The sequence below is a fragment of the Monodon monoceros genome, unplaced genomic scaffold (genome assembly GCF_005190385.1).
Source record: "Monodon monoceros isolate NGI ecotype Baffin Bay Population unplaced genomic scaffold, NGI_Narwhal_1 Super_Scaffold_21, whole genome shotgun sequence".
Lineage (NCBI taxonomy): Eukaryota > Metazoa > Chordata > Mammalia > Artiodactyla > Monodontidae > Monodon > Monodon monoceros.
In genome coordinates this window covers 152,777,533-152,798,104 of record NW_021703778.1, presented here as the reverse complement: position 1 = coordinate 152,798,104, position 20,572 = coordinate 152,777,533, and the positions used below count along the sequence as shown (strand labels likewise).

At 43.6% G+C, this 20,572-nt stretch overlaps 1 protein-coding gene and 1 pseudogene across 3 annotated transcripts in view; one reads left to right on the top strand and one right to left on the bottom strand.

Moving 5' to 3' along the window:
- Positions 1 to 20,572, top strand: part of STON2 (stonin 2) — a 154,725-nt gene that overhangs the window by 12,889 nt on the left and 121,264 nt on the right. The window lies entirely within an intron of this gene.
- LOC114904519 lies at positions 9,830 to 10,994 on the bottom strand (annotated as a pseudogene).

Below are 20,572 nucleotides of genomic sequence, written 5' to 3'. Positions count from 1 at the left end.
GCTTCCAGAATGATCTTTGTAAAATACAACTGAATCATGTTATTTCCTCATTTAAAATTGTTTAATTGATCTCCATTGCCTTTATGACAAAACCCAACCTTCTTGGCATGGCCTGCAAGGCTCTGTCTGACCTGACTCCCAGTCTTGCCAGCCTCTTCTCTTACTACTCTCCATCTGACTCATTGCTTCAGTCGAACTGAATTATCTATAGTTCAGAAAACATGTTTTTATTCATCTCCGAGACTTTGTATGAACACATTACACTTTATTACAGCTGTTTGGAGTGGGGGACTTATTAAAAACCATACACTTCAAGGTTCTAAGTCATGTACAAAACAGACACCATCACTTCAGCTCTGCATCACCCCCTCCTCACCTCTCACCCCTTTTCTAACACTAACCCTGAATCTCTGAACTGGAACCTCATTTCTCAGCCCCATCTTCCTTCATACCATGCCTTATCTCCAGATCCTAACCCATCCCTGATACATACTTTGGGAGTTGGGGTCAGTGATGTGTGATGTTTGGCGGGGGGTTAGGTAGGCGGGAGGTCTGGGGGTGAATGTAAGAGCCAGGGATGTCCGTTGTGCACCCTTTTTTGGTAACAAACAGTGGCTTTGCATGTTAACACAATCCATTTAAACAGGGCTAAGTAAAATGGCACCCTCTAATTGACCATATTGTATTGTCCTGTTTTGTTCTTATAGATGCCATTACTGCAAGTCCTTTCCCCCTGCCTCTACTTTCTGTTCACCTTTCAAGCCTCTGCCCAGGTATCATCTTCCCTCAGTTATTCTTCGCTGACCCCAAGACTGGGTGAGGTGCGACTCCTCTGTGTGCTCATGGCACTGCTGGGTTCCCCTGGGGTAGCTCTGATCACACTGTATTGTGATCATCTTTTGTTTGCCTGTCTCCCTCTGCCAGGCAGGGTCTGGGTCTTAGCCCTCTCTCTATCCCTAGGATTTCACTAGAATATGCCTAGCAATAGGTAGCTGCTGAATAAATGCTATTGAATGGGTGAGGAAATTAATGGGTGATGTCCTATGACACCTGCAGAAACTCAATGAGCACAAATAGCCCAGAGTTCAAAAAGACCTATAGATCATCTTCTCTGTGTTCTGTGTATGTGGGATTGCATACCAGCATTGATTCCTGCCTAGGTTTAACCTTCCTGTATTGGCTTCTGCTTAGGTACCACCTCAGATTCTCTTAGCCCCACCTGTCTCTTAGATGCAGTGGTGCCCAGCTCTACTGGCCTCTACCATCCTGCCATCCAAGGCCATGCTGGGGTTCCTCCCACCACTTCTGGACTCAAATGAAGAACCACCCTGCAGGGTATGGGATCTGGCCTCCCCATCTGCTGCCAAAGGGACCAGATGATACATCCCAATTGTGTGGGGAAGTTGGGTCACCATGGAGTGAACTTTGACTAATGGGGAACAAGAAACGGGCAGGAGCTGGCAGATTCATTCCCTCTGCTAGCACCATTTCCTCCGATGGAAGCTTTTGAGATGCTGCGGTTCCTAACAGCCTCTCTGGGGACGTCCCGTATGACCGAGCACGAAGCTATGATTCTTGTGAAGTCACAGCCAGTCCCACTCCGTCGTACTTTTTGCTGCCTCATTTCTCTTCTTCCCTGACTCTTGCTTCCCTGGGATTGCTCTAAAGCCCTGGCATAGAAGCTTGGTCTCAGGCTCTATTTTCTGAGGAATCCAGCCTAACATACATTCAAACTACCACCATTTCTCTAGAAAAACAGGCCAATAAAGGTAGCAGAGAAAGGAACACCACAGGCCAGGTGGTCTCTAGTGTATGGATCTGTCAGGCCTTAGCTGGGAGTCTGAGCCTTCAGTCATGCACCGCTTATCCTTCCTTGTCCATGCTGCATTGGACACCCTCATTTAGGGGAACTGGGAAGATGGGTTCATTAGTAGAAAAAGATCCATCATTTGGAACCTGTGACCTCATTCCTGTGCAGGCTGGCCATCTGTTCCATGATTTCTTATTTGAAGATATCTTTCTAATTAAAAAAACAAACATGTATCTTTAAATGTCAGTGATGCAGTGGAATATTATACATCTATGAAAATTGATCCTTATGAGGATTTGTGATATATTCTGGGTTTAAAGTCTAGCTCCACTTACTACTTGTGTGGCCTTGAGAAAGATCCAAGCCTTGGTTTTCTTATCTGAAAAGTAGACATTAATAATAGCACTGTTATAAACTGTGTAAAGCCTAGATAAGATTATGCATGTAGGGCTTCCCTGGCGGTGCAGTGGTTGAGAGTCCGCCTGCCGATGCAGGGGACACGGGTTCGTGCCCCGGTCCAGGAAGATCCCACATGCCGCGGAGCGGCTGGGCCCGTGAGCCATGGCCGCTGAGCCTGCGCGTCCGGAGCCTGTCCTCTGCAACGGGAGAAGCCACAGCAGTGAGAGGCCTGCGTACCGAAAAAAAAAAAAAAAAAAAAGATTATGCATGTAAGGCCCTCAGCACAGTGTCTTACAGAGGAAGCAGTCAAAAGATATTTGCTGTAGTTACTATCTATTTTTAAAATACAACTTGAGAATGAGAGAGTGTTCGTCTCTATATAGAAAACAAATTTAAGGTGAGATTTTGTAGTTCTTAGGTTTTATTGGGCTTTTAAGAGGTGTTTTCTTGGTAAATCTCAGTTCTAGTTTTAATCTTGCTAAAACAGGTGGGAGGGCCTGGTAAAAAGCTTCCATGGAAGTAGTGTTTACCTGCTAGATATTTTGTTGGAGAAAATGTGAGAACCACATAGAGTCTGAGACCAGTTAAGTCTATTTCTCATCTTCCAGGTATTTTCAATAAATTTATATCAATCCCCAATTAATAAATTTGTGGAAACTAAAGCAGAAAAGTTTTGCAATTTTGTTATGGTCATTCAGAGAATTCATGTCAGGGAAGATCCCAGGAAAGAGCTTCCCCCTCCCCAAGGCAAGTTTCAGTTTGTGCCAGGTAAATAGAAAAGTACTTCCTCCATAGATGCTTGTAATCAGGATTAACAATGTGTACGCTGGTATTTTTTGCCTTCTTTTTACAAAAGCTCTATTAAGAGTCGTAAAACTTTAAACTGTGATCATGGTATATTATTATTATTATTTTTAAATATTTAGTTATTTATTTATTTTTGGCTGTGTTGGGTCTTCGTTGCTGCACGTGGGCTTTCTCTAGTTGCGGTGAGCTGGGGCTACTCTTCGTTGTGGTGCACGGGCTTCTCATTGCGGTGGCTTCTCTTGTTGCGGAGCACAGGTTGTAGGCACGTGGGCTGCATTAGTTGTGGCACTCGGGCTCGGTGGTTGTGGTTCGTGGGCTCTAAAGCACAGGCTCAGTAGTTGTGGCGCATGGGCTTAGTTGCTCCGCAGCATGTGGGATCTTCCCGGGCCAGGGCATTGAACCCATGTCCCTTGCATTGGCAGGTAGATTCTTAACCACTGCGCCACCAGGGAAGCCCGATTGTGGTATATTATTAACTCCTTGCAATCGGGCTTCCAGTCTAGCTGCCTTACTTTATTCCACAAATGCTTGTTGCTTTCCTTCTGTGTAGCCAGCCTGGAGCTTTGGCAGTACTGTGAGAAAGGGCACGGACCATCCCTCAAGGAGCCACCACTCCAGTTAACTTTCTTAAGGGTCAGCAGTGACCATCCGTGCCCCATAACTGTCTCTTTACAGCATTTAACACTAGAGAAACTTACCTTCTTGAAAATTCTCTCTTGTCTTCATGATCCTAGAGGCCTCTGTTTTTTCTCTAACCATCTGACGGACACTCTGCCCCCCACACACACACTTTAGTTCCTCTCACCACACAATCCAAGAGTCAGCCATCTTTTTTTTGTCTTTTTACTTCCTCCATTGATAACCTATTCACTCCCTTGGCTTCATATATCTTCATTTTTAAAATGACTCTAAAATCGAACTTTTTACCCCTAATTTTTCTCTAGGCCCCAAATCTACATTTTCTACACCTACCTTCTGGTTTCACAACCCTTGAATCTCAACGTATCCTAAATTACCTCATTTCCCACCCCCAGTCCCAATTAATTCCACGCTCCTAAATTCTCTAGGCTATTTACTGGGACCTCCTCTGCCCTCAGTTCAGCTGCCATTCTCCTGATTACCCAGGCTTAATTATTATTTCCTATCACTGTTGCTGCACTGGTGAGTGAAGAATAAGCCCAAGGATTCTTATGGCCATAGCCAGTTACTTTCATCTTCTTTCCCAGTGGAGGTTTCCTCCTGAACATTCGACATTTCCTTTCTTTTTCTAAAGTGTGGATGTTGAGGTGGGAGGGCATGTGCTATTTCAGGGCTGCTGGAATTTACACCTGTAGGGCAGCATTCAGATAAGGGGCAGGGTCCCCATTGCTTCGTGCGTGAATGGCGCCACCCAGAGTTGTGCAGCACTGCGTTGTGGGAGTGTTATTTGGGAGAGGATGGAGTGCTCGGGAGGGCTTCTGGGCAGTAGGGATGCTGAACACTGCAGTAGAAAGACTAAAGAGGAGTTGGTAGTTCAGCCCAGGAGGAAAGTTTCATTTCCACAAAAGAAGGATAAGGATATAGTTTTCCTCTTTGTCTTCTACCTGGGGGGAATAAAGCTCTGTGTTTTTCTACACAAATCCATATTGAGCTCACTTTATTATAGAGCCACCCATTGAGCTTGAGATCTATGGCCTAGAGCTCTATTTCCTCTAATCCTTGTTATTCTTGGTATAGGGACCATTGGCAGGAGCTTCTAAAATGAAAGTTCCGTGTTCCTGTAGCTGTGCTGTAAATTGCAATAATCCCACATTCTGTTGTCCCAGCTGGACTCCTTTAGGTAGGGTTTGCATAAGGTCCAAAGAGGTTGGTGGCAGTGCAGGTAATACTGCTGCCCCGCCATGAACTGAGACAGCCCAGCTGATCTGGACACACCAGCAGCGGGACACCCTGCCTGGTGCCTCTCGCAGCGGAGTCTTCTGTTCAGGGACCCTTCGAGCGCCCATCTGGGAAGGTTGCTGCCTTCTGCTACACAGGTTGTGCGATACACACTGCATAGACACCACTCACGTAGGTGACCACATAAATGGGGTCCCAAAGCCGCCCAACGTGGTGTCCCGCCTATGGTACCTTCTTTCACTAGACCTTTCCAGGCCAACGAGTGGCCCACATCCAGCTGGGCAGGCTGTTTCCTGTCTCAGGCTGAAGCTCACACCACTACTTCCTTTTTTCCCCACATTTCTAAGATCTCCCCCTTCCTCCACTTTCACTTCCTGAATGTCAGGACCACAGGAATGAAATCAGCAAGTTCGTGCCTTGTTTCTCCTACTCACCCTTTATTAGTGGAAATAATAATGGTGCTACGTAACATTAATGGAGCACTTATGGTATTCACTGTGCTGAAAGTCTGACATGCAGCATCTTTTTTCATCCTTACAGGAATCTCTGAAACTATCAATACTAGGTGAAATTCAGGTTTAGAGAGTTTGAGACATGCCCATGTTTACAGTTAACGATGGGGGGACTTGGCCTGCTTGACTGCAGAGCTTGTGCTGTTCATTTTCCTAAGACCCAGGCTAGATATAGCCTCTTGCAGGAAGCCTCCCTGGGTGACCGCATCCCACTCCTGTGACCTTTGGTGGTCCTCCATAGTAACCCCTGGTGTTATTTCAAGTTGAGGACCTCTTAGACATAGGGGAGAAAGACCAATATTCCTTCCTGTTTCTGAGGTTTCCAGTATAGTAAAGACTGAAAAACTTCTAAGACAGGGTTAGAAAAGTATTGGGACCTTTTTTGTATATTTACATGAACCAAATTCAAATGTTCAATGTATACTCATACACATAGAAACCCACACTGTAATATAATTTTGCTACATACAAGGTAACTATAGGAGCTATAAATGATACTCATTAAACTCTCTGTGAAGGGTGGTTTGGTAATGGGACATGTATTTAAGGTTGGAGGCACATGTTTCAAACCTTTCAGTGTATTTCTGTGAAGAAACATGTGCTTTCATTTTTATTAGTATTTAAAGTCCTTTGTGAGTATGAGGCCATTGACCTTTCTGGATTCTGTATTATCTACTTCTCTATTCCTAACGTCTAGCACAGAGTCAGGACTTGGAACATAGTAAGCGCTTTTTTTAAAAAAAAATATTTATTTATTTGTGTTGTTTTTGGCCGTGTTGGGTCATCGTTGCTGTGCACGGGCTCTCTCTAGTTGTGGTGAGTGGGGACTACTCTTCGTTGTGGTGCGCGGGCTTCTCATTGCAGTGGCTTCTCTTGTTACGGAGCACGGGCTCTAGGCACGTGGGCTTCAGTAGCTGTGGCACACGGGCTCAGTAGTTGTGGCTCGCGGGCTCTAGAGCACAGGCTCAGTAGTTGTGACGCAAGAGCTTAGTTGCTCCGCGGCATGTGGGATCTTCCCGGACCAGGGCTTGAACCCGTGTACCCTGCATTGGCAGGCGGATTCTTAACCACTGTGCCACCAGGAAAGTCTACATTGTAAGCTCTTATTCCTTGTTGGTTGGTTGAATGAGTCAATGAATTGTTTGAGAAAAGTCTACAAAGTCAGAGCAGTTTTGGTTGGGATCCCAGCACTGCCATTTACTAGCTGTCTGGCCTTGAGCAAGTTACTTAACCTCTCTTTACTCAGCTTTGTCATCTCAAAAATGAAATTTTTTGATTAGTACTAAGAGTACCTACCTCAGAAGGATGGTGGGAGGAACAAAGGAGATGATCTGAGATGACAAAGGTGAGCCTGCACATACGTAGTCCTTGGGTCCAGGGCAAGGAGGTAGGAGATAGGGCTATGGGCATCACTGTTAGAAAGCAAGAGGCACTGCAGCTGCTCCCTTCCCTGTGCCTTTGCTTCCCTGACCAGCCAAGGGGAAGAATGGTTGGTGGCCCCAGGAGAGTCTGCAAAGCACCAGACTTTGTTTTCTGGGCCCCTATCCCTTTCCACATTCTCCTTCTTGATTGACAAAAATATGCAGAGCTTACTTTTTGAATCATGCTCTGCAGTCTACAGAGCACTCTCACCCACATTATCTCGCTTAATAATTATCCAAAATTGTAAAATTGTCTGTGGTTTCAGGAAATTCCTGCCCTTGTTATGGAATGCCTGGTACTTGCCCCTCTCCTGCTGATAGAGTTATCACCAAGGACATTTGTTTCTGTATTTACTGCGTTGTTTAGCAGCATTTTCATTTTTTCCACCCAAGCCTGAGATTCAAAGAATCTCATAGAGAAAAGCCGCATTTCCAACCTTTTTCTAAGCAGCTGGCTATAGTCCAGCCTGCTTGGTCCAGGACCTCTGGCTCCTACATGCCCTTGTATTGAGGGACAGAGCATGGCAGCTCTCCCTAACTTGGGCTCCCTTCTCTTTTCTGTCCATTTGGAGTCACAGGGTCCTAGGGCTTGGCTGGAGCGTCATAGTGTTAAAATATATATAACAAAAAATTTATCATTTAACCTTTTTTAAGTGTATTGTTCTGTGGAATTAGGTACATTCACATTGTTGTGCAATCCTCACCACCATCCATCTCCAGAGGAGCACTTTTCATCTTTCAAAACTGAAACTCTATACCCATTAAATAATAACTCCCTTTCTCCCCACCCCACTCCAGGCCCTGGCAGCCACCATTCTACTTTCTGTTGCTATGAATCCAACTACTCTAGGTACCTCATATGAGTAGAATAGTATAATATTTGTCCTTTTGTGACAGGCTTATTTCACTTAGCACATGTCCTCAAGGTTCATCCGTGTTATAGCATATGTCAGAATTTCCTTCCTATTTAAGGCTGAATAATATTCCATTATTTGTATATACCACATTTTGTTTATCCATTCACCTGTTGATGGATACTTTAGTTGTTTCATTGTCTTTTGTCTCAACTAGTACAGTAGCTTCCTAATTGTTCTCTTTGCTTCCATTCTTTCCTCTTCCAATCTGTTCTCCACTAAGCTTCTAAAGAGGCAAATTGAATTTTGTTACTTTTCTTTAAATCCTTCATTGGCTTTTCATTGTGCTTAGAATGAAATCTAAACATCTAAATCTGGCTCACAAGACCCCATATCTACATAGTTCATAAAGTGAACTACCTTTGCAACCTTATCCCATGCCCCATCCTCCTTGCTCCCTCTATGCTCAGTTCAAGTTTTTTCTTTTTTTTTTTTTTTCTTCTTGTTAATTTTTTCCCATCTCAGACTCTTTGTGTCTTTGGTCTTTTCTACCATGAATACACTCTACTTCTTGTCATGGTCTGGGTCTTCTCATCCTTCAGGTAGTAGTTAAATGTAACCTCTTCAGAGAGCGCTCCTATCACCCTATATATTATAGGATCCCTTGCTATTCCTTGTCTGAACCATTTATCGATTTGCAGGATTCTTATTTGTTTATAGTTGACTTGTCCCATCCCTGTTTTCCCCTCTTGGATAGAAACCTCTTGAAGGCAGGGTCTGTATCTATCTATTTTGTAACCTGAATATCTAGCAGGTCTTTACTAACAATTTGTTGGATGAATTAATACATATCCTATTTTATTTTTTGGAAACATTTATTTTTAATTTTTATTTATTTGATTTATCCTTGTTGCACCAGGTCTTAGTTGCGGTGTGTGTGCTCCTTAGTTGCAGCATGTGGGATCTAGTTCCCTGACCAGGGATCGAACCCAAGTCCCCTACGTTGGAGGGTGAATTCTTAACCGCTGTACCACCATGGAAGTACCTATGTATCCTATTTTTAGAAAGAGTTTGGTGATTCCACAATTGGTTCTACTTTTACTTTCCTTCCTTTGTGCTCACTCTTCCTTCATCCCACCTCTGACACCTTCCAAAATGCTAACATCCCTAATTGAAGAGTCATTGGCATGATATCATCATTCCTTCTCCAGAAAACTGGTTGAATGTTTGTTGGCCTCCTGATTTTCAACGGAAAGGCACCCAAAATTGTCGTTTAACATTTTGCACTGAAAATGATCACCCTTTCAGCTTTGCTCCTTGTCTCTGGAAAGGCAAGCTAATTTTGCAGTGGCCTAAGTAAGCAAGGCAGAAAAAGAAATTAAACTTTCTAGAGAGAGAAATCCATGTAATATGTTCCAAAGTGCTACATGTAAAGCTTAGTGGTATTTTGCTACTGTATTGTTTTTTAATTTACTCCGTACTATGGGCAATTTTTGTTGAAATTCAGTCCCTTATCCATGTTTGGAAATTGTCTAAAGAAGGCTATGCCCAGGCCCTTGAGATTCTGAGCTCTAGAATTAATTCTCCCATTTTTTTTTAAACAGTTTAACATTTTACTAAATCAATTCACACGAATTCCAAATTGTAAATATAATTAAGGACAACAGATTCTGTTCTGCCTTTTAAATCTTTCATTTTCAAATCCATCATTAAGACAAAAAGTAAACAAAAATTAAGTCTGCTGCAAATTCATGATTTTTCTTCTTGAGGGGAAAAAAAGGAACATTATAGTAAAAAGAATGCCACTGGGTATACAATAAAGCACCACGACACACGGTTACAAAATGGACTTCCTGAACTCTGCCCCACGTAGAAGACACTGTTCTTCCTGCTGCTTTGCGTCAAGCAGGATTTCATTAAAATAAAACTATAAAATCTCCTAGGTTACACTAAAGTCAGACACGGTCTGGAACACAGTGCTTAACGACAGTAATGTCAACTATCAGTGCTAACGTAAAAACATTTTAGAAGGTCAAAAACAATTAAACTGGAAACCAAAACCTTATTTTCCCTAGATGAGCAAAACTGAAAAAAATGAAAGGGTTCCTGCCTCCCACTAGGAGTGGAGGGAATCTTTTTTTTTCTTTTCTTTTCTTTCTTTCAAATTGGAGGCGGGGGCACGGTGTGGGCTGGTTCTGCAGTTCCTCAGCCTATGGCGACCAGCTTGGCCATTTCCTGCACGTAGATGCCTATACTCTTGCTGTCAAAAAGCACAAAATACACCGTTTTGATGGAAGAGGACATTGTTGACACGAAGTAACTGGAGATGGCCTTCAGGATCAGCTGAGCTGCCGTCTGCTTCGGAAAACCGTCTGCCGCTGCCGATGGATGGAAAGGCGATGGACTTCAGCTTCTTGTCATCCACCAGGGCCAAGCAGTTCTTCACTGTCTTTTCCAGAAGTTCCTCACACTGCACCCCAGATGGGACTGTTACAGTGGATCACAAACTTGGCGGGCAGGCCATGGACTGCGCTGACAGCGGCTCCAGCTACTTCCAAGGGCCCGTTCTTTTTCTGGAGTTCCAGAACAGCTTCCACAAACTCCTTGCCACCCTTCTTCTCCAGCGTGTTTCCTAGTTCATCTTTAAGGTCAATGTCAGCATTGGTAGGATTGATTATGGCCTCCACCTCAAAGCCGGCTAAATTACTGATTTCACTGTGAATAAGGTTTGGCTTCTGGCCGAGGAAGAGGCTCTTGGTGGAGAGCACAGTGAAGCCATCGGCGGGTGTGCCCTCGGTCGTGCTGTCAGCGCTGGCTGCCTTGCTGACTGCTCCCTGCTTCTTGGATTTCCAGGCCCCGTTCTTGCCCCCTGCTTTCTTAGACACGGGCTTCTTCTGGGACGGAGACCTGGCCTTTTTGGCTGGGGGTGGTGTGATGATGGCTTCCAACTTCCCTTTGGATCCTCGTTTCTTCGCTAGCAACTCTGGATGGATGTTTGGTAACACTCCCCCGCTGGCGATGGTGACTCCTTTTAGCAGCTGATTCAGCTCTTCATCGTTGGCCACAGCCAGCAGGATGTGCCGGGGCGTGACCCGGCCCTTCTTGTTGTCTCTTGCTGCATTGCTAGCCAGCTCCAGAATCTCCGCTGTCAGGTACTCCAGGACGGCGGCCATGTACACAGGCGGGCCCACTCCGATCCTGTACTTGGGGTGGCCTTTCTTGATGTACCGCAGCATCCGGCCCACAGGGAAGATGACTTCTGACTTGGCAGACCGGGACTTTTAGTGGACTTCTTCCCACCCTGGCTGGACATGGCGGTGGCCCTGGAGATGGGTCAGTAAACACAAGTTCTGGAGGCTGGAGAGTCCAAGATCAAGGTTCTGGTACAGTTCAGTTTCTGGTAAAAGCTCTCTTATAGAGCACACGGCCACTTGTCTTCACTTGACCTTTCCTCTGAAGAGCTTGCTGAAATGCAGATTCCTGAAATCCACTCCCAGAATTGATTCAATAAGTCCAGGTTGGGCCCCAAGATGTGCCTTCTTAACCGCGTCCTCTCTTCCGAGAACCTTAACCGCATCTTGTATCTTTTGTCCCATTTTTAAACTGTAGCGCTGGCACAGCCTGGGTGGATCCTCTGCCCAGTACGTGACAGGCTGAAATTAAGGGTTGGTCACTGTGTTCTCACCTGGAACTCAGGATCTCCTCTAAGCTTGTGACTTTTGTTGAGAGAATTCAATTTTTTGTGGTTGTAGGATTGTTGTCTCCTTTATCTTTCTGGCTCTCAGTTGGGTACCACTCTCAGCTCCTAGAGGCTGCCCTCAGATCCTTGCCCTGTGGCCTCCATCTCAGCAGTGGAGAACCTTCCTTTCACACTTTGAATCTTACTTCCTCTTCTGCTACCAGCCAGAGAAAACTCTCTCCTTTTAAAGGGCTCATTGATTAGCTTAAGCTTGCATGGATAGTCACCCTATCTTAAGGTCAGTTGATTAGTAACCTTAATTCTATCTGCAAAATCCCTTTTGCCATGTACTATGACATAATCACAATAGTAACACCAGGGTGTGGAGATTATGGGAGTCATCATAGAATTTTGCTTGCCACAATTTCTCTGTCTTATTTTATTAGAATTGCATTTGCCTGTAAGTATCAGAAAACTTGATTATAATAACTTAAACCAAATTTTTTTTTTTCACATAACAATATATATAGAGATGAGTGATTATTGATTCTGGTTCAGTGGCTCAATGACATCAGGATCAATGACTCTTTGATTCTCTTAGCCTTTCCTTGTGGTTATAGTAGCTCCAGCCAGCCATCATGACTGTATTCAAGGCAGGAAAGAAAGAGAACATGAGTAGGATTAGGACAGCATGAGTAATATCTGTTATCTTCATTGGGGATGCAAAACAGAACATAGATAAAAAACACTTTTCAGAGCTTTATTTCTGACCGTACTTCCATTTATGTCTCATTGGCTGGAACTTAGCCAAGTGGCCACCCATAGGTTCAAGGGAGGCTGGGAAAGCAGGAATAGGAATTATTGTGATTGGCTCAACCAATAATGACCTATCCTCCAGTGCTGGATGATAAGAGGAAATGGATGTTGATGATGTAGCTAACATATCTGTTATACCTGTTTTCTGGAAGGTAGAATGTGGTATAGTGGAAAAAATGCAGAATTTAGAGTCAAGAGACTTTAATCCTGTCCCACCTCTGTCATGGTTAGCTGTGTGACCTTAGACTAGTCAAGCAACCTCTCTGAGCCAGTTCCCTTATCTATCAAGTGAGAGAAATTTCTGCTTTACTTATCTTAGTGTTATTATAAAAATGGATTGAAATTACCCATGAGTTTCTTTGCATCCTGGAAATATATACTAATTGTGGTTTTTGGTAAGTATTTGGTATAAAAATAAGAATGTATTTCATGGATTCTAAGAAATATATGTATGTATATATACAATTTTTAATATTTTTTAATCTCTGAAATTATGACAGCTTCAAAGAAATATAATAACAATATTTTGTTAAGCTTCTTGGAAAGTTTTAGGGTTATGCTTAGGAAATATGGCCATTGGGACCCACAAGACTCCTATAGACTCCTAGGAAACTGACAGTCTCATGATAGAACATCTAAAATATAGATGAAAGGAAATTATCCACACCAACTTCCTACTTTCATACAGGGAGATATTAGTATCTCTATTCCAGATGTAAAACTGAAGTAAGCTGAGATGAGTTTACAAGATGGAGTAAGCCATCTTCTAAGAGTTCAAGGTGCTAGAAAGTATTCCACAAACTTTAAAGCTTGACCTCCTACCAGGGTTATTCACTGAATGTGACATACTGTTCAGCTACCTAGGGATGTCATTACGGGTCACTGCCTCAGGAATGCACCGAGATCAGAGGCAACCTGTTTTGCAAGTCAAGTGTGACATAGATCCTTGACTCTGAATGTGGAGCCATGAAGTTGTTGGATAGCACAGCCATCAAGATTGTTTATTTTGAAGAAAAATCACATGATAGAATAATTATCTATCTAACATGAATTCTGTTCTTTCACAAAGGAAAAGAATTTTAAAGAAGAAGGAAAAGAAGCAGTGTTCCAAGTCCTTAATCTGATTTAGGTCTTTGTTACAGGGTAATCAGGCCTTCCAGGCTTCTGCTTATTCTGAGAATTTATGAAGCAAGCAACATTGTTACTTTAACTTCCTGACTAAACTTTTGTGATTTCTTCTTTTTTTTTTTTAAAGATGTTGGGGGTAGGAGTTTATTAATTAATTTATTTTTGCTGTGTTGCATCTTCGTTTCTGTGTGAGGGCTTTCTCTAGTTGTGGCAAGCGGGGGCCACTTTTCATCGCCATGCGCGGGCCTCTCACTATGGTGGCCTCTCTTGTTGCGGAGCACAGGCTCCAGATGTGCAGGCTCAGTAGGTGTGGCTCACGGGCCTAGTTGCTCTGCGCCATGTGGGATCCTCCCAGACCAGGGCTCGAACCCGTGTCCCCTGCATTAGCAGGCAGATTCTCAACCACTGCGCCACAGGGAAGCCCTAACTTTTGTGATTTCTGTAGCCCACTGTGACAGAGGCTGCAGAGTGTAAAACCATGCTTGATATTATTTTGTGTGACTGTACTGAGCACAATTCTGAGTGCTTAGTAGATGCTCAGTGTAAGTTTGTTGAATGTCTTATTTTAGAAGAAAGTTCTAAAGAAATACAAAGAATTCACACAGTCTTATTTTTTCCCATTCTTCCTTTCTTCCCAGTTTTCCTTTTGACCTTTAGTTGCTTTTCCTTGACCAGGAAAAATTTGAGGCTTTACTTTGGAGTTTGGAATTGGCACCAGGATCTAGTTTAAGATGTATTTGCATAAACCCCTGATAGCAGGCTGGATAGCATTTGTCAGTAACCTCAAAACCCAACAAGTGGATGCGGAGATTTTTAAAGTAACTGTCTAGTTGAATACATATGACAAAGAGATATAGAAGGAAGATCACTAAATTCTCAGATTTAAATAACCTCTAACCAAGCAAGAATTATTTTATGATATTTTATAGCATAGCTAACCTAACAAAATAGAACATTGTCCCAGCTCTGAAGGGATGGATTTAATCCATATGGCTATATGAAACCCTCCTTTCCTTCTCATATGATTTATAAATGTTCTGTAAAACTTCTTATTAATATTTCCAGGACATTAGTATAAAATCACCCTAGTATAGATGATCTGCACTAGTGTCTTTTTCTTTTTTTAAAAATGAGCACAAGTCAGTAAGGAATGTTTCAGGGGAGGACTTTCAGTTCTTGCTATAACTGGTTAACAAACTGGTCCTTCTGCAGTAAACAACCACAAAACCAGGCAAAATGTATCAGGTAACTGTTTTCAGGTATTGGTCAACAGAAAGCACAGTATTTCCATCCTGAGTGAAGGAAAACTCATGAGGTGAGCCTGATGCTCACCTTGGCTGTCTTCCAGGGGCGGGTTTCCTGATTGCAGTGGAGTATGCCAGAGTCTCAGCTGAGCACAGCACTCCTGCTGAACTAAGGAAACACAGATCTGAGTTTGGGGCAATTGAAGCAGCTAGAATCCACAGGGCAGTGCACTAGAGAGGAGAGGGTTGCATAGGGCTGGGGGGGAACGGGACTCCCTGGGTACACTCTCTGGGTGTACCCAGGGAGTCCTTGGCCAGGCTAGAGTGCCCATGAACAGATCGAAACTATATGAGATTTACCAAAAATGGCGGCTCCAGGGTTGAGAATTGGACAGAGATACTAAAGGTCAAGCAGCTGATACCGAGGGACACTGGTGGTCCAGCCCAGAAACAGGGGAAAAACCTTTTTAACACCTTAATAATATCCCAAGCATCCAGAAGAGACACAGACAATCTGTGTCTTAGGGGCAAAAGTCTATGCTTTCAAGCAGGGTTGGTAAATTTCTTTTTTTTTTTTTTTAATATAAAGGGCTAGATGGTAATTATTTTAAGCCCTGTGAACCATTCAATATTTCTCATACCTACTCAACTCTGCTATTGTAGAGCAAAAGCATCCAAAGACAACATGTAAATGAATGGGCATGGTTTTGTTCCAGTGTCACTTTTTTTTTTAACAAAAAAAGGCAGGGCTTCCCTGGTGGTGCAGTGGTTGAGAGTCCGCCTGCCAATGCAGGGGACACGGGTTCGTGCCCTGGTCCGGGAAGATCCCACATGCTGCGGAGCGGCTGGGCCTGTGAGCCATGGCCGCTGAGTCTGCACGTCCGGAGCCTGTGCTCCGCAACGGGAGAGGCCACAACAGTGAGAGGCCCGTGTACCGCAAAAAAAAAAAAAAAAAAGGCAGAGGGCCAGACTTGGTTCATTGCTATAGTTTGCCAACACTTGCTGTAGAGTAAGGCCTACTTTAAATCTACCCTAACAAAGCTTAGAGCCAAGTGCTGTCAAGAAAAATTGCAAGGGAAATTGAGTTTGGAAGTTGAGTCCTGCGGTAGTTAGAGGAGGTTGGGGAACATCTTTGACTTTGCAAAGATTCATCCAACAAAGTGGAAGACCAAGCTTATGCAAGCCTATGCAAGATCAAGGTGGGCAGACAGTTTGACTTCTGGCAAAAATCAACTCTGCAGAGGAAGATCAAACCTAGAATGTCTTCATGTATCCTCAACAATTGTTAGGTATGCAAAGAAACAGGAAAATATTATCCATAGTAAAAAAAAAAAAAAAAAGTCAATAGAAACTAATCCCCAAATGGTCCAGATGTTGGATTTGGCAGACATAGCTTTTAAAGAAACTATTATAAATATGTTCAAAGAACTAAAGGAAAATATTGTCAGAATGAATGAATAGAAAGGCATCTCAGCAGAGAAATAGAAACTATAAAAGAATTTAATTTAGTTTGGACTAACCACATTTCAATAGTTACCTGTGTCTAGTGGCTGCTGTTGGAATTGAATAGCACAGTGTTAGATCAAAGAGAAAGGGGAATGGACAAGTTGCCCTATATCCAGGTTGTTTCCCAAGCTATCTTATACATAGTGTTTATTTATTTTTTATTTTTTTAAAAATTTATTTATTTACTTATTTTTGGCTGCGTTGGGTATTTGTTGCTGCGCGCGGGCTTTCTCTAGTTGTGGCGAGTGGGGGCTACTCTTCGTTGCGTTGTGCGGGCTTCTCCTGTTGTGGAGCACGGGCTCTAGTCGTGTGGGCTTCAGTAGTTGTGGCACACGGGCTCAGTAGTTGTGGTTTACGGGCTCTAGAGTGCCAACTCAGTAGTTGCGGCGCATGGGCTTAGTTGCTCCGCTGCATGTGGGATCTTCCTGGACCAGGGCTCAAACCTGTGTCCCTTGCATTGGCAAGCGGATGCTTAACCACTGCACCACCAGGAAAGTGCTACATGGTGTTTAAATTAACCTTTCTAAAACATTTGCCAGCTCAGAAGACCTGAAGAAGCTACCTACTATGTGGTAAAACAAGTTAATTTGTCCATTCTTTCATTCATTCGTTCAGCTATTTACTCAATAAACATTTCCTAAATGCCAGACCCTAGTCAAAGAGTTGGAGATATCCACAAGAACAAAATCCAGTCGCTTTCCTCAGGGAGCTCACAGGCTAATTGACATGATAGCCATATTAGCAAACAGGTTCATTATCATTTGATAAATGAGAGTAGGTAAGATACTACCAGCATACAGAAGACATGGTGGATAAGGAACAAGTGGGATTAGTGGGAGTCAAGGAAGGGTACCGTGTATCAGAGTTCTTCATTGCAAACAACAAAAACTGACTCTGGCTAACACAGGAAGAAAGGAGCCACTGAGGACTTTTTAAGCAGAGCTGTGGCATGGGCATCTTCAGGTTTTAAGCAGACCACGCTGGCATAATTGTTTGGATAATAGGTTAGAGGGGATAATGCTGAAGGCAGGGAGAGAGGTAATAGACTAGTAACTGTCTGAATGAGAGACATTGAGGGGCTGAACCAAGGCAATGGCTGTGGGAACTGAAAGGGTAGTTTCAAGAGTTCAAACTCATCCTAAAATTGAGAACTGTCACTGTCCCAACCCCTCCTTTTCCAGTGCACTCAACTCACTCCCACCCTCTTCAGATAAACAGAGCGTAACTCACTGTGAACTAGACATGCCATTTCTGCTCCTTCTTCCTCGAATGCCTTTGGCCCTCTGCTCATTTTCTCAGAGCCCTCCCTTCCCATTTAAGATGCAGCTCATGACCACCTACTGCTCAAGCCCTTGGTAGTCTCTTAACACCCTAGCTCTCTATAAGGTTGCTGTCATTGTTTTGATGGCTAACTTGTCACAGTAGGTTAAAGAGCCTATTGTGTTATTATGTCACTGTCATACCTCCCTGCATTCTACTGTAAGCTACTAGAGGCTAGTGATGCCGTCTCAGTCTTCCTTGTACTGTCAGGCCCTAGAATGGGTCCAGCACAGAGTACCCAGTACATGTTCCTGATGATGCTGGCCCCTGGCTCTGTGCGACACATTAGGGTCCTGTTGTGGCTGATAGCTTCCATCACCAAATTCCTGCTCAGTACAGTCTGAGGAATGTTTATCTCCCATAAGCACATCTCTTGGGTCACTGTCTGCTCGTAGACTTTCACCAACTTCCCATTTCCCACTGAGCTCTTCTCCTCAGCTGTTAAGGTCCATCAGTCCATTCTCCCCACATTTCCCCAGTAGATACCTCAGCAGTCATCAGACTGACCTCTTTACTGGTCCAAAAACAAGTCCCATGAAGGTCTGATTCTTAATTGTCACTTAGACTAACCCCTGTCCCAAGGATGTCCTTACTCTTCCCTTCCAGTGTTTCAGAACCAAGGATGTCCTTCAAATCCAAAAACCTGCTTAGTCCCTTATGGTTCCAGCCCTTGCAGATCTATGACCATACTGTCACGGCATTTCTGGTGTGTCTTCCAGCAAGCAGTTGTTTCCAGATTTGTTGTGTTTGCTATCCTGAGCATCTTCATCTCCACAGCTAGATTGCAAGCTGCTTGATCGCTCAATATCCCAAGGGTGCCAGATACGTTTCTGGACACCTAGGGCTCCTGAATGCATATTAGAAGATTGGCATAAGGCAGAACTATTTCTCGGACTCCCATCTTCTCAGTCAACTGCATTCTCCACCCGCCACCCCCACCCCCGCCCCATTTTAGCGTGTAAGGGAAGCCGAGGAAGAAGCTTCTCTCTGGAATGGCAGCCCAGAGACTTTAGTGAGATTTTTAGTGTCTCTTGGTCAGCACTGCTACTGATAGTGAGTCACTGCTCGTTTGTGGTGATTCTAAGCCTCACTTTATGATTCATGTTCTAAAAACGGGGTGAGGTTTTTACAGAGAAACCAATTCCGTTGTGAACGTAGCCTCACAATGATCAGGTTCCTTTGAGGGCTTCCAGCTGCTCGCCCAGCACTCCTCAAGGTCAGGCATCTCAGGGTTCACTGGATATAGCTGTTTCATGGCAAATACCTAGAATCCATTTCACAGGGTTATGATAGGCGGTTCCCAGTGATAAATTTGTTCCCCCAGCCTTTCTTGAGACTTTTCATGGTCTGTAACCAGCCATGTCTGGATCTGGGATGGGCAAGTTGAGGAAGGGTAGATAAACCTTGGGGGCTCTTCTTTTGTTCATACTTCTGAGTAGTAGTCTTGGTTCCTCAGCCAGAAAGCGCTTGCATCTATAAAGAGGGAGTTGAGTGCGTGACTCTGTTTAGCATCTGGGAGAACTGCTCTAAAAAGCACTGAAAAGGGAAATCACTAAAATCAGAATGTGTAAGTGACAGAAACGGGGTGGTTTTGTGAAATTTGTGTTCTGGTCCCAAGACTTCGACTAGCAAACAGTGTACCTTTGTGTGAGTCATTTACCTACGGCAGCGATGACCATAGTTGACATTTATAAAGAGCTTGGATTGGGGCCTGGCATACAGTAAGCCCTCTGTAAGCTCACCTGCTATGATCATCATCATTGTTACATAGGGTTTTCCAGTCCCAGTACTAAGCACTTGGTGTATGTTATCTTATTTAATCCTTAAAATTATGACATGAGTTTTGCTGCAGAGGGGTGAGCTGAGGCTTAAAGACCGTACAGTACTCAAATCCAGACAGTGGAACTCCCGAGCCCATTTCAGTCTCTGTTGTTACTATGCCTGATTTCCTTAGGCCTCAGTTTTTTTGGGTTTTTTTTCCATCTGTAAAACTTGAGAGCTGGACTACTGGTCTTTAAAATCTTGGAGCTCTAAAATTTCTAGATATTTTCTCCATTATTTTCACCCTTTTCCTTCTCTCCTTCCCCTTCCCCTCATCCACCCACACTCATCCGTGAATTTCGCTGGATTCATCATCATGGGATGGGCAGGATGTTTTCCCCATTGAGCTATGATGCTGCAAATGTCAGCACGTGGACTTGTAGTATTGTGGCTTTGTGGTGGTTGTTGGAACTGGTTTGCATGCTGCTGTTGTTGGGAGAGGGGGAATCTGACTCTTCAATTTTACTGTCTTATCTTGGCCTGCAGCCATTGCCACATTGAGTGATGCTAACATTTGACGGGCTTGAGAAAGGCTTAATGGGAGAAGCCCACTGGAATCAGCTCTTTGGGTCCGTGGGCCCTGCCTGGTTCTCTGGTGAGATCTGGTTTGGAGCACTCACTCTCCAGGCTGTTAGCACATGTCTGGTCCTGTGATTGGTAAGGATCTTAGGAGAGGAACTTGGAAGAGAGGTTTCTGGACTTTCCATTCTGCGCACAGCTTGGATTCCCTGGCAGATTTCCAGTGAGGAGTTTCACCGATCATTTCATTATGGTTCCATTGTCATTAATGTCTGTAAAGTACTTTAGTTGGTGGTAGTCTATATATATTCTCTAGTATTTTTCTTTGTGGCTATGACCCAAAGATTAGAGTGTTTCGGCATCAGAAGACCTGGGCTCAAGTGTTGCATCTGTTACTTCCTAGCTTGGTGCATCTAACACACCTGCTTGTTATGACCTCTACTTGATCATTTTTTTGGTGGTCTCTTACTATGGAATAAAAAGAGTCCATTTGTCACTATCCTAGGATGTGTGAATTCTTCCACTTAGAAACTTGGGAGAAACATCTTAGAATCTTAGGGCACCAAACAAAGGCTTTGAAACAGCAAAAGTGTTGGATAAGTCACTTAACTTCTCTCAGCCCAGATTTCTTCCTCTGTGAAAGAATTATAATAATACTTACCCAACTACAATGGCTATTCAGTCAAAGTATGGTATGAAAATAGGTTTCTGAAAATTATAGATTCTGTGGGAAACATTACTCGTTTTTAGGAAGCATCATGCAAAAAAACTAATTGTTTTAATTACCAAAACAAAAGCTATTAAATGTTTCTATTCTCTTTATCGTTAGCATAGATTATTTACTGCAGATAATAACCT